Genomic DNA, 12,392 nt, shown 5'->3' on the forward strand with positions numbered 1-12,392 from the left:
AAGGCTAATTCCATGCTAGGATTCATTAGGAAGTAGATTGAAAATAAAAATGCTAATATTATAATGCCCTTATACAAATCTATGGTGCGGCCACATCTGAAGTACTGCATACAATTCTGGTCACCACATCTAAAAAAGGACATTGTAGAACTGGAAAAAGTGCAGAAGAGGGCAACGAAGATGATCAGGGGCCTGAAGCACCTTCCTTATGAGGCTAGGCTACAGCATCTGGGCCTCTTTACCTTGGAAAAGAGGCGACTAAGGGGAGACATGATTGAGGTGTATAAAATTATGCATAGAGTGGAGAGGGTGGACAGAGAGAAATTTTTCTTCCTCTCTTATAAAATTAAAACCAGGGGTCACCCCATGATACTGAAGGTTGGGAAATCTAGGACCGACAAGAGAAAGTACTTTTTCACACAGCACATAATCTATGGAATTCCTTGCCATGGGATGTGGTGATGGCCACCAGCTTGGATGGCTTTAAAAGGGGCTTAGGCAGATTCATGGTGGACAGGTGGCTACTAATCTGTTGGCTGTGGGCCATCTCCAGTGTCAGAGGCACAATGCCTCTCAATACCAGTTGCAGGGGAGAAACAGCAGGAGAGAGGGCATGCACATACCTCTTGCTTGTGGGCTTCTCAGAGGCATCTGGTGGGCCACTGTGTGAAACAGGATGCTGGACTAGGTGGGCCTTGTGCCTGATCCAGCAGGTCTGTTCTTATGTTCTAAGGTATTGATGGGCTGTGGGTCAGGCACTCTAACTACCTTGTAGCCCCCATCATCACAGAGCAGACTAGAGGACATTTCAACATACAGAATCTCCATCTTTATTGTGAACCCTGGACAGCTAAATGTGCATGCCCCATCCCTCTGCTCCTGTGCCTAAACCCTGGATCCTCACCCCAAACCCAAAGAGGCATAATTACATTTGCTCAGACAGATCACCTCCTCTTATCTCCTTCTGTCTCCCTCTTAGCTCCCTTTGCCTGCTCTTTCTGCCTTTCCAACAGTTACAATTTAGATTGGGAGCTCCTTGCAGACAGGGAAGTGACTTACTTGGCTGAGGAAATCCTGTCAAGTCCACTTTTCCTGAGAGTGCTACTACAAGCAGTAGGATGCACAACTTTGGCCCTCCAGCTGGTTTTGGACTACAGCTCCCATAATCCCCAGCCACAGTAGCCAATAGTCAGGGATTATGGAAGCTGTAGTCCAACAGCTGCAGGAGGGCCAAAGTTGTGCAGTCATGTAGTATTCAAATGTACTACAAATAAACAAACAGTAAAATAAACAATAGATCCTAATAATCCATGGGGAACAGGAAATCTTACCAGAGGGGAGCCATAGGAACTTCCTCTTTGAGGCAGCCCAGTGCCCACACTGTGGAGTAAGGGGCATCTCTTTCCTATGTCCTACAAAGGAAAGCAGAAATCAGTTTGTGTCAGGAGTGAAATAGGCCGACCTAATTAGTGTCTGCCTGTGTCACTCCAAAGGGTCCAGGATGGACTCACATCCTAGAATTCCCCACCCTGACCAAAATCCAACCCTCAATGCTCTATTCCCACCTCCGCAAAAACAAGCTATTTGGTGCACAATGGCGAAGACTTACTCTGAACTCCTTGATTGAAGCCATGTTCAGCAGCACTCCTTCACAGCCAAGTATAGGTGAAAAACTGGCGTGAGCAGCAGGAAAGTCTGGAAAGCCCTCCTGCCAACAGCTGAGTCCAGAGGGTTCAAGGGCAGCAGTGTAACTTCCAGCCTCCATCACACGTCGGAACCTCAGCGCCATGGCAACCAGGAAAACATACCCGGTCCAGGGATCCAGCCCAGCAACTGCCACTTTTTGAATATATACAAGTATGGCAGGACTCCCAGGCCCCAATGGTCAGCATGGGGTACAAGCAGGCAGGGTTGCCAACTCTCTAAATAATCCTGCTCCTGTGCCTTTAGAAGTAACTTGGCATATAGAAATTAAACTGGAGATTTCCCCATCTTCATTTCCATTTGCGCAAAAGCTTCACTGGCTTATTTTTTGTATGTCAAGCTGCTTTTAAATTCACAGGAGCCAGGGCAATAAAAGGTTGGCAACCTTGCAGGCCAGGATCCAAGCTGAAGTAAGTCACTGAGCACACACAGGAAGGCAAAATGGCCTCTTCTTTTCTCCAGGTGGCAGGAGGAATATTCCAAACGTTTGGGTCTTCAGACCTTTAGAGAAGGGGAGACTTATTCACACAGGTGTTACAGGCTCCCAGTAAATTTGAATAATAGAATATCTGAGAGCAGAAGGCTCGGCAGAAGGTGTGTGTGTGTAAAATGGGGTTCAGGCAAGGAATCTTCTTCTTTCTAGATTGTAGCAGGGCTTCATTCCTAAAGCAGGCCTATATAAGTGTGGCCATTAAGCCAAGTGCAGCAGATGGTCAGTCAAATCTCATGTCCTGCAAAGTGTTTCACAAGCCCCCAGGCTTTGCTCAATCATCTTCAGGCCCCTGGGAAGAGAGAAGCAAAAACTGGGTCTGGCAGATTTCAGAGTGATCATTTGACCCTTGATCTAAACACACACACACACACACACACACACACACACACACACACACACACAGCTGCTATGTTAGCCAAAGAATCCATAATTTTTCAGCTTGTCACACTACAAGGAGCCTCTGGAACTCACCAGTGCAGCACATGATAGACCTGTCTCTACAGCAATAGTACCTTGGAGAGCAATCTTTTCTGCTTCGCTTGCCATTGTTCTCATAATACCACCAGGATCTGAACCACCTCATTCTATAATGTTGAGCTTTTGTCTAGAAAGGGAGCCTGGATTCTGTGTATGCTTTCAACAGAAGCACCTGGTCCACGGGGGTGCTAGTGCTTGTGGGGCGTGTCTCAGGTTTGCACCTACTGTAAGCTGAGGTGCTGCCTGTTATGGACTTGGCAAACCCGAGTTGCAATTGGCTGAACAAAGTGGAGCATTTGTGGCACTGCTGGGCACCCTCTGTTGGGCCACATCAGTTCTATCCTTACAAGCAGCCAGGAATCCAACTCGGCGTGAGACCTGCCCCGTAGCTGCAGCACGTGGGAGAGGGAAGCCATGCTTAGTTCTCTCCTCTCCCTGCAAAAGCCCTTTTTTTCATCCAGCAATATGCCTGTGAAGGCTATGCACAGACAGGGCTTTTCCAGGGAAGTGAGAGAAGCAAAAACCACTCCCCCCCCCCACCTTTACACACTGCAACTGCAAGAGAGACCTTGCACAATGGGGATTTTTCCTGAATTTCAGAATTCATTGTGTTGTCAACTGTTATTCATACAATACATATTGTAGCGGGGTGGGGGGGAATCATTGGTATAGCTGTTTCCTTTAAAATGTACTTGAAAACTGTTTCCTAAAAAAAGTATTTTTCTAAAAAGTAATTGAAAGTTAGCTAAAAACTCCAATCCTGGAAAGAGACTGAAAACACACCACTGTTGGTTGATGTGATTATGACATCACTTCCCTATTCTGCTCTGGGGCGAGATATTTATTTATTTACTTACTTACTTATTTAATTTGTATACTGCCCACTACCAAAGTCTCTAGGCAGTTTATAGCATAAAACAAACCAAGAATGTAACAGTTAAAACATATTAAAATCAGATCAAAATATCTATAAAAACACACCAACTAAAAAGCTTGGCTGAAAGATGTGTCTTTAATTGTTTCCTAAAAGCCAACAGGGATGGAGCAGCTCTAATCTCAGCAGGAAGTGCATTCCACAGTCCTGGGGCGCCCGTGTGTGCACATGTGTGTGCACGCTACAGCATGGGTGTCCACAGGAGGGTAAAAGGGGGGGGGTTGATGCCCCAGATGCATAGCCAGATTAGATTCCTATTTACATATTTTATGTATATATTAACCGACCCCGCACAGAGTATCTGTGCGCTCTTTGGGGCCAGCTACCTCCGCCCCCCACCTTCTGCCCCAGTCTCCGGCCAGCCCGTGCTGGGCCCAGGCTGCCGGGCCAAGTGCCGCCGCCACCGGGCCTGCCGCCTCCTCACCTCCGCTACCAGGCCTGCTGCCACCTCGCCTCCATGGCTGAGCCAGCCCATCACCGCAGCCAGGCCTACCACTGCAGCCAGGCCTGCCACAGTGACCAATTCTCCTGGGTGCGCCTCAGCCAATCAGGCGCCTCCGCCACCCAGCCAATCAGCTGGGCACCGGGACGCACATTCCAAGGCTCACCCAGGAGAATTAAATATATAGATTCCCCCCTTCCCTGAAAAAAAAATCATGTGGAATTTCTTGCCTACAACTCCAAACTTGCCACACAGGTAATAATGGCATTTTAGCAGGCCTTATCTGAAGATGTTTGTACAGGCTCATAATATGGTACACAGAGGTCATATACTAGAATAGTTGTTAAAAGGTATATGGGTCAGCCCTATTCAGATTTGTCAGCGGGCATCTACAAATCCGCTTGCCAGTGCTGAGTGCCCTCGGCCCTCTGGTGAGCAGGACATCAGTACCACACAGATCTCCTCACCAGATATTCTGTTTACACTGCCATTTTTGAGAAGGTAAAAAACAGCAGGAATCCTTTCTAAGCAATAGGAGAGGGCTTCCACTGTTTCTTACCCTCTCCATATCCCTGTGCAAATGGGAGAAGACCTACTTCTTTGTTTCTGTTGTTGTTCTCTCCTAAGCCCTTTGTGTACCAGAAAAGGATCTGAGGGAAGGGAGGAGATTGGTGGCAACTACAAATAATGGCTGGATAGTGAGCTAAGCCTAAATTTATAGGTTCCTGGCTGCCACCATGTGACAAGTCACCCAAGGGCTGGTTATTCCAGGGTATAAGAGGAGGACACAAGATAAACCAGCTTGGAATGCTGGAAAGAACCACAAATCTTTCTGACCAAATTCAGACAAAATAGGAAACCAGAAGTTCCTTCACCTCTGGTTTTCAAAGTCACACATCTAAATTCAGCAAACTGGAGTTAAGGGCAAAAAGGAACCTGCATTTTCCCTCCGAGTGGAGTTTCACCGCCCTTAACTGGTTTTGTGGTGCAAGAGTGGAGCTCCCCGCTCACTCTGGCCTGATTGGCTGTGCAAGCTGCCCTCCTATCAAGAAGGAAGCCCACACAGCCAGCTCCTCCACTTCTCTGCAGTCTTGCTGACTGCAGAGAGGCAGCTTTCCCTGTCTCCCGAATGCGGACAGGAGAGCAGGGGGAGCGGGCGCAGAACTGTGGGTCCATTGAAGCCACAGTTCTGCATTATGTGTGAACTGGGTCATTCTGTTTACTTCTTAACCGCTATGGAGGTGGTATCCCGACATTAAGCTACTGTACACCATTAAATTCCAGTGAATGGCCATTCCTTACTACAGACACATGGGCTACTTAACTAAGCAACCAGAAATATTTTCAGGTATTTTAGCTCTTTCCACAGTCTTGTGTTGGAAGGGCAAATTACAAGTTACATTAAATGTATAGTTTAGTCCTGTGTGCTTGGTTTTTCCAATCTTAATTAGATCTATAACATATCTGCATGCTAAACGAACCATGCCAGCACAGCGGCTGACCACGCCAGGAACTCCTGCTGACAACACCCCTGGAGGACCCCCTGGACCTGGAGAAGACCCTCCGTCGTCAAGGACCTACGTCCAGAGGCTGCAATTGGCAGAAGAAGACTGGCACGGCCCTGCCAGCCACACGCAAAATGAGGCTGGGATCTGTCCCTCCCTTGGACCTTTTGGACATTCCTCTCATTGAACTCTCTACCCAAACCCGTAGGAACTCGCGTACAGTGCTATATTCTCTCTACCATTGCAACCACACATTTGTTAGTACGCGGCCGTGTTTTATCGGGAAATTCTATTCACTGTTGCTTTTGTAAACCATATGTTAAACATTCTCTAATAAAAGTCTATCAGTTGGGGAGGGGGGGTCACAGAATAGAATCAGAGAGAGGGGAGCTTTTACCCTTCCCCCCACCACATCCTGATTTGGATTGCTCTCCCCGTGGCTGCTATTCCCTGCTCTCCCCTTGCCCACTCTTAATCAGGGACCATCACTACTATTTCAGCTTGAAACAACCACCACTTAGAGCCAAATTATGCATTTAATGTAACATATCATTTGGCCTTTAGGCACACCTTCATTTTCCATGTTAGTTCCATTGGTGCTTTCTTCATTAGCATCAATGCTAACAATTCAATCTTTCAATTGTTGTAAAGAAAACATAGAGCACAAGTCAAAAGTTCCCTTTTAAAAGTAACAAATCTTCTGTGAGAAAGCCATAATGTTGTTGTTTGGGATCAGATTTTGAAGAAACACAAAGAACTGCCCATTTGCCACACTTTTTTTTTTAAACAAAATATGAGAAGCTAAAATAGGTAACAAGAACAGATTAAAGACTCCATTTATTAGTCAAGACTCAGTTTACTATGTATAAATAATAATTTTAGAGTTGTGAGTTTATTGGAGTACTTAGCTGTGCCTGAGTAGGTTTGTGCATCTGACTGGAACGCCCATAAAATTATAGGTGGAAGGTTTGGGAAACAAAGCTTTAATAATCTGGAATGCTATTAAGGTGGCCACTTCTTTCTGTTCCTGTTAGACAGCTGCTAAACACCATAGTTATTTCCTTAGGTTCAGAATATGTGAACCTAACATTTCACTGAAGGGGCTGTTGGTATTTTAATAATGTGCTTTTGGCAACTGCTATACTGGAGATAAGGATCTGTCTAGTCTACCTACCTATAACATGGGTATCCCACCTTTCCTCCAATGAGCTGAGAGTGCCATGCTTGGGCTTATCCCATTTTATCTTCACAACATCTCTGTAAGCTGAACGAACAACTTTCCCACAGCATCCAATGAGTTTCATGACTTCATTCATCAGGGCTGTGAACACAGATCGGAAGATACCTTTTCCCGAGTCAGACCAAAGGTGCACTTAGGTATTTTTGGAGCCTGGACCTAAAGGCCTTTGGAGCCGCCCCACCCCCCGCACGCACGCACGCACACACACACACACACACACACAAGTTAAGCATCATCTCTTTATGCACACACAGAGTGACAAACAGTATTTTTAACACAGGGTAGTTTGAGGGTACAAAAAGCAACTGAACTCATAAAAATGTAACAATATAAAGCAGGTATATTCATGCAAATATGTATTAGCAGAAACATTTCAACATGCAGCTTAACATATTCCCATCCCACTTATTTCTTTGCCCACTCCCCTCTCTGTCTCTAAAGCACCCGGCACAGGTCATAATCATACTCAGTTGTCTGGCACATTGTGGGCCAGATGTGACCACACCACCCAGGACAGACTAAGGAAGTCTTGCAGGCCCCCGGGTGGGTGGAGGGCCTAGACTTTGGCCCCTAAGTCCAGAGGTAAGAACACCGAGCCAGACCACTGCTTATCAATCTCAGTATTGTCTACATACACTGACTGGAAGCGGCTCAGGCAGGAGTCTTTCCCAGCCTTACCTGGAGAACAGATATCAGGAATTAAACTTGAGAAACTCCTGCATGCAAAGCAGATGTTCTACCACTGACTTATGGCCCCATTCACTAAGGAGAATATCTTACAGCAGACAGTAATCAGTCACATGTAGTCACCCATCCAAAGGCACACCAAAGCAGTCCTTTAAGGGGACAATTCCTGTTCGTTAGCGCAAGTCTAGCTAGCACACATGTTGCTAATTTAAGTCAAGCCGTGTAGCCACAACACCACACTGGCTCATGTCCTGTTTAACAGTGGCCACAGAGGCTTTGGTATTGTCCTTCAGGAGTAAAAGAACATTATTCTTTACTTGAGATAGCAACAACCTAAATTTCCTTGAAGGGGAGGGAAAAAAAACCACCTTTGAAGCCAACTACTATAGATGTCTGGACAAAGCTTGCAAAGGCACAGCGCACAAACCATGAACAGGGTGGTTTTCCATGGGCGGTTTTCCATGGGTGGTTTTCCATGGGCGGATTGGTTCATTGTCATGGATGGACCACTATCTGCTTAAGGTTGGACTCACGACCATGTCCCACCTCCACAGGGGCGAGCGGCCCATCAGGATGGTCTGCCCGAGAAGGTTATTGGATCCAATAGGATTCCAAGAAGCCTTGGAGGGATTTAGTGTTGGCTCTGCTGGTGACCCTGTCAACACTCTGGTGGAGAACTGGAACAATCAACTCACCAGGGCAGTGGATACAATCACTCCTAAGTGATTGTAAGTGATACAATCACTCCAACCCGCTTCAAAACTGGCCTCTTAGTATACAGAGGAACTATGGGGGATGAAGAGGCAAGGTAGATGACTAGAGTGCAAGTGGAGAGAGACTCAACTCAAATCTGACAGATTATTACATAGAGCACATTTGAAAGTCTATGCTCAGGCGATACGTGTGGCAAAGAAGCAATTCTTTTCCACCCGTATCACATCTGCAAGTTCACATCCAGCGGGGTTGTTCAGGGTTATGAAGGGACTAGTGTGTGCCCCTTCCCCCTTGAACCAATACTTGGAACCAACTTCACTGTGACATTTTAAATGAGTTTTTGTATGGACAAAATATCTCGTATTCGGGCTGACTTGGATTCAAACTCCACAATTGTTACAGTGTCTGATGCCGAGGTGTCCAGCTGCTCCTATTATGTGATGACTTGGATCAGTTTGAGTTTGTGACTCCTGAAGATGTGGACAAGTTGCTTGAAATGGGGCGGCCTACCACCTGCCCTCTTGATCCTTGCCCGACATGGCTTATACTATCTGGCAGGGAGGGCTGGTTGCAATTATAAATGCATCTCTGAGGGAGGGCAGGATGCCTCCTTGTCTTAAGAAGGCAATCATTAGATCGCTTCTGAAGAAGCCTGCCTTGGATCCCTCAGAGTTAAGCAACTACAGGCCTGTCTCCTACCTTCCATGGCTGAGCAAGATGATTGAGAAAGTGGTGACCCCCAGTTCTAGGTGGTCTTGGAGGAAACTGATCATTTAGACCCATTTCAAACTGGCTTTTGGGCAGGCTATGGGGTGGAGACTGCCTTGGTTGGCCTGATGGATGCTCTCCAATTGGGAATTGACAAAGGGATTGTGACTCTGTTGGTCCTCTTGGATCTCTCGATGGCCTTTGATACTATTGACCATAGTATCCTTCTGGAACGTCTGAGGGGATTGGGGGTAGGAGGCACTACTTTGCAGTGGTTCCGCTCCTACCTCACAGGCAGATTTCAGATGGTGTCTCTTTGAGAATGTTGTTCCTCAAAATTTGAACTTTCGTATGGTGCCTCTCAGGTGTCCATACTATCTCTAATGTTGTTTAACATCTACATGAAACCACTGGGAGAGATCATCAGGAGATTTGGTGCGGGATGTTATCAATATGCTGATGACATCCAAATCGATTTCTCCATATCAGCATCATCAGGAGAAGACATAACCTCCCTAAATGCCTGCCTGGAGGCAGTAATGAGGGATAATGGGCTGGATGAGAGATAACAAACTGAGGCTGAATCCAGATAAGATGGAGGTACTTATTGTGTGGGATCAGGAGACGATTTTGATCTGCCAGTTCTGGATGAGGTCACACTTCCCTGGAAAGAACAGGTATGCAGTCTGGGGGTGCTTCTGGATCCGAACCTCTCCCTGGTATTCCAGGCTGAGGCAGTGGTCAGAGGTGCTTTCTATCAGCTTTGTCCGATATGCCAGCTACGTCCATTTCTTGAGATGAATGACTTCAAAACAGTGGTACATCTGCTGGTAATCTCTAGGCTGGATTACTGAAATGTGCTCTATGTGGGGCTGCCTTTGTCGGAAACTACAAATGGTCCAGAATGCGGTGGCCAGGTTGGTCTCTGGGTCATCTAGGAAAGACCATATTCCTCCTGTGTTGAAAGAATTACACTGGCTGCCGATACGTTTCTGGGTAAAACAAAAGGTGATGGTTATTACCTATGAAGCCCTAAACAGTGTAGGCCCTGGGTATTTAAGAGAATGTCTTCTTCACCATGAGCCCCATCACCTGTTAAGATCATCTGGAGAGTTTCATCTGTGATTGCCGCCAACGTCTAGCGGCTACTTGGGAACGGGCCTTCTCCATTGCTGCCCCTGGACTTTGGAATGTGCTCCCTATTGAAATAGGAGCCTCCCAATTTCTGGCAACTTAAAAAGGCACTAGAGACACATTTATTCATTCAGGCTTTTAATTAGATTTATAGTTTTAATATTTTTAATGTGGAGTTTAAAATCATTTTAATGTTAATGATTTTAATGTTTAAATGATTTTAATTGGACACTGCCCAGTTTTAGTCAGCACAGAAATGTTTTAAATAAATAAAATAAAATAAAGGCAAGCAAACCTGAACTGATGAAAGGAAGTTAGTAACTAAAATTAAAAATGAGCTCAAGTAAAAAAACAAAAACAGGTTGAAATCTCCCAACAAGATAAGTGAGCTCCTATTTCTCTCTCCATGCCCTGAAGATGTGTGAAGGCTTGAAGTGCTGCCAGATTTCCTTCTGTTTAAATGTAAACACAGAAAACTATTTATCCTTTCCGCCTTCCTTTTTCAAGCAATGGATAATCTGAAGGGTGGAAGGAGGAAAACACTTTTTAAAAAAGATCAAAACCCAATCCGCCATATTTAGATGAAATAAACATTTGATCTATCATAAATGGAGATAAATGTGGAGGAGCAATGGAAATTTGTATTTTAGTTATACTAGTTCCAGAAGTCCACAGGAACTTAACGCTCACACATTACGTAAAGAAGCATTTAATAAAATACCATAGATATGCACAGCTCAATCTAAGGAATGTAACTTTTGCATTCAATAGGACTTATTATCTCTAGTATGTGTGCTTAGGATTCAAGATCCTAAGGATATGGTATAAGAGGTTTATCATCTTTGGAGGCTTTCAAGAAAGCCATAAAGACCCATCTTTTCAGCCTGGCTTTTAATAATATTTAATTGGTTTTAAAGAGTTTTATGTTAATATTTTTAACTGCTTTTATTTTATTTTAAATTTTAAATGGTTAAATTTTTGATGTTAATTTGCCCCGAACTGTTCTGGGATAGGTGTATATTATATTATATTATATTATATTATATTATATTATATTATATTAAATAAATAGACAAGCCTTCTTTTTGTATAGTCACCTAATGGCACAGCAGGGAAGTAACTTGCCTAGCAAGCAAGAGGTTGCCAGTTTGAATTCCCGCTGATATGTTTCCCAGACTATGAGAAACACCTATATTGGGCAGCAGCGATATAGGAAGATGCTGAAAGGCATCATCTCACACTGCATGGGAGATGGCAATGGTAAACCCCTCCTGTATTCTACCAAAGAAAACCACATGGCTCTGGGGTCGACACCGACTCAACGGCGCAACTATACTTACTTCTTTTAGTATAATTTTTCTCTACAAATGCTACATTTCAACAACCAATTTGATGTTCTGCAAGAAAGTGTAATACAAGCAGGAAAAAGGGTTCATTACTTTTTCAAATTTTTACCGGCTTTGCTAATGAGTTTTTAACAGCCAGACTGACACACAGAAATTAATCAGGCAAACTTTTCCCATGCTAGGAAAAGCTTTACCTGCTACATTTCTGTGTGTCAGACTACAGCAGCAGAAACAGTAAAAAAGGGGCAGCCCTAAGCCTGGGGAAAAGTTTAGTGTAAGCTGAAAGCCAACGTACTGCATTGTGAACACCAACTGGTCCTAAGAAAGGTACTATTTTTCTGACATTGAATTGTGTTCTGATGAATCAGCACAGCTAGTTTTTTGATCTGATGATTAAAACATTTTATTTTGACACTTCTTGTCCCTTTTATTTACCCCAGTATGAGAAACTTGACTTTTTAAGGCACTAGATTAGACTTTTTTCCTTCCAGTTGTTGCATAACTAAAAGTTTTAGGTGATTATGGCATCTACATAATTTCCAAGGACATTATTAATAATTTCCAAGGAGGAAAGACAGTGCTTCTTTATTTCACTTATTTTGTATACTAATGATATTGAATTGCTTGTGGGCTTCATGCTATCATGAAAGAACTGGCAAATGTTCGAATTAATAGAAATGCATTAGAAAACCAAGTATTACAATTACTGCAAGTTAATAGCCGTACCAAACAGATACTAGAGAATCTAGTTGATGAACAAGTACAAAAAGCCATTAACAATTTTAGGGAATCTTCTTGCTATGAACTACAAATGTCTGCTCTCTACATCTCCCTTGAGACTGTCTTAGGGCTGTTTCAAACATTACACAGCAAGTGGGGATTTGACATGAAGTGTACATTCTCCAGGGAATCACAGCCCAGCCTGCATAGCCTGCTCCACACGGCAGCCACTCAGGGAACAGAGTTAAGGTAGAAAGCGGGCGCAGCCACAGGTGGGGGGAGGAAGAG

At 44.5% G+C, this 12,392-nt stretch overlaps 1 long non-coding RNA gene across 1 annotated transcript in view; it reads left to right on the forward strand.

Moving 5' to 3' along the window:
• LOC128326496 (uncharacterized) overlaps positions 1-6,398 on the forward strand; it is a 29,508-nt gene extending 23,110 nt beyond the window's left edge. Inside the window, exon 3 of the long non-coding RNA XR_008308083.1 lies at positions 5,502-6,398. This is a non-coding gene — a long non-coding RNA (uncharacterized LOC128326496). The remainder of the gene's footprint in view (positions 1-5,501) is intronic.
• Positions 6,399-12,392: the final 5,994 nt, after the last annotated feature.

Source organism: Hemicordylus capensis, chromosome 5, assembly GCF_027244095.1.
Source record: "Hemicordylus capensis ecotype Gifberg chromosome 5, rHemCap1.1.pri, whole genome shotgun sequence".
NCBI classification, from domain to species: Eukaryota; Metazoa; Chordata; class Lepidosauria; order Squamata; family Cordylidae; genus Hemicordylus; species Hemicordylus capensis.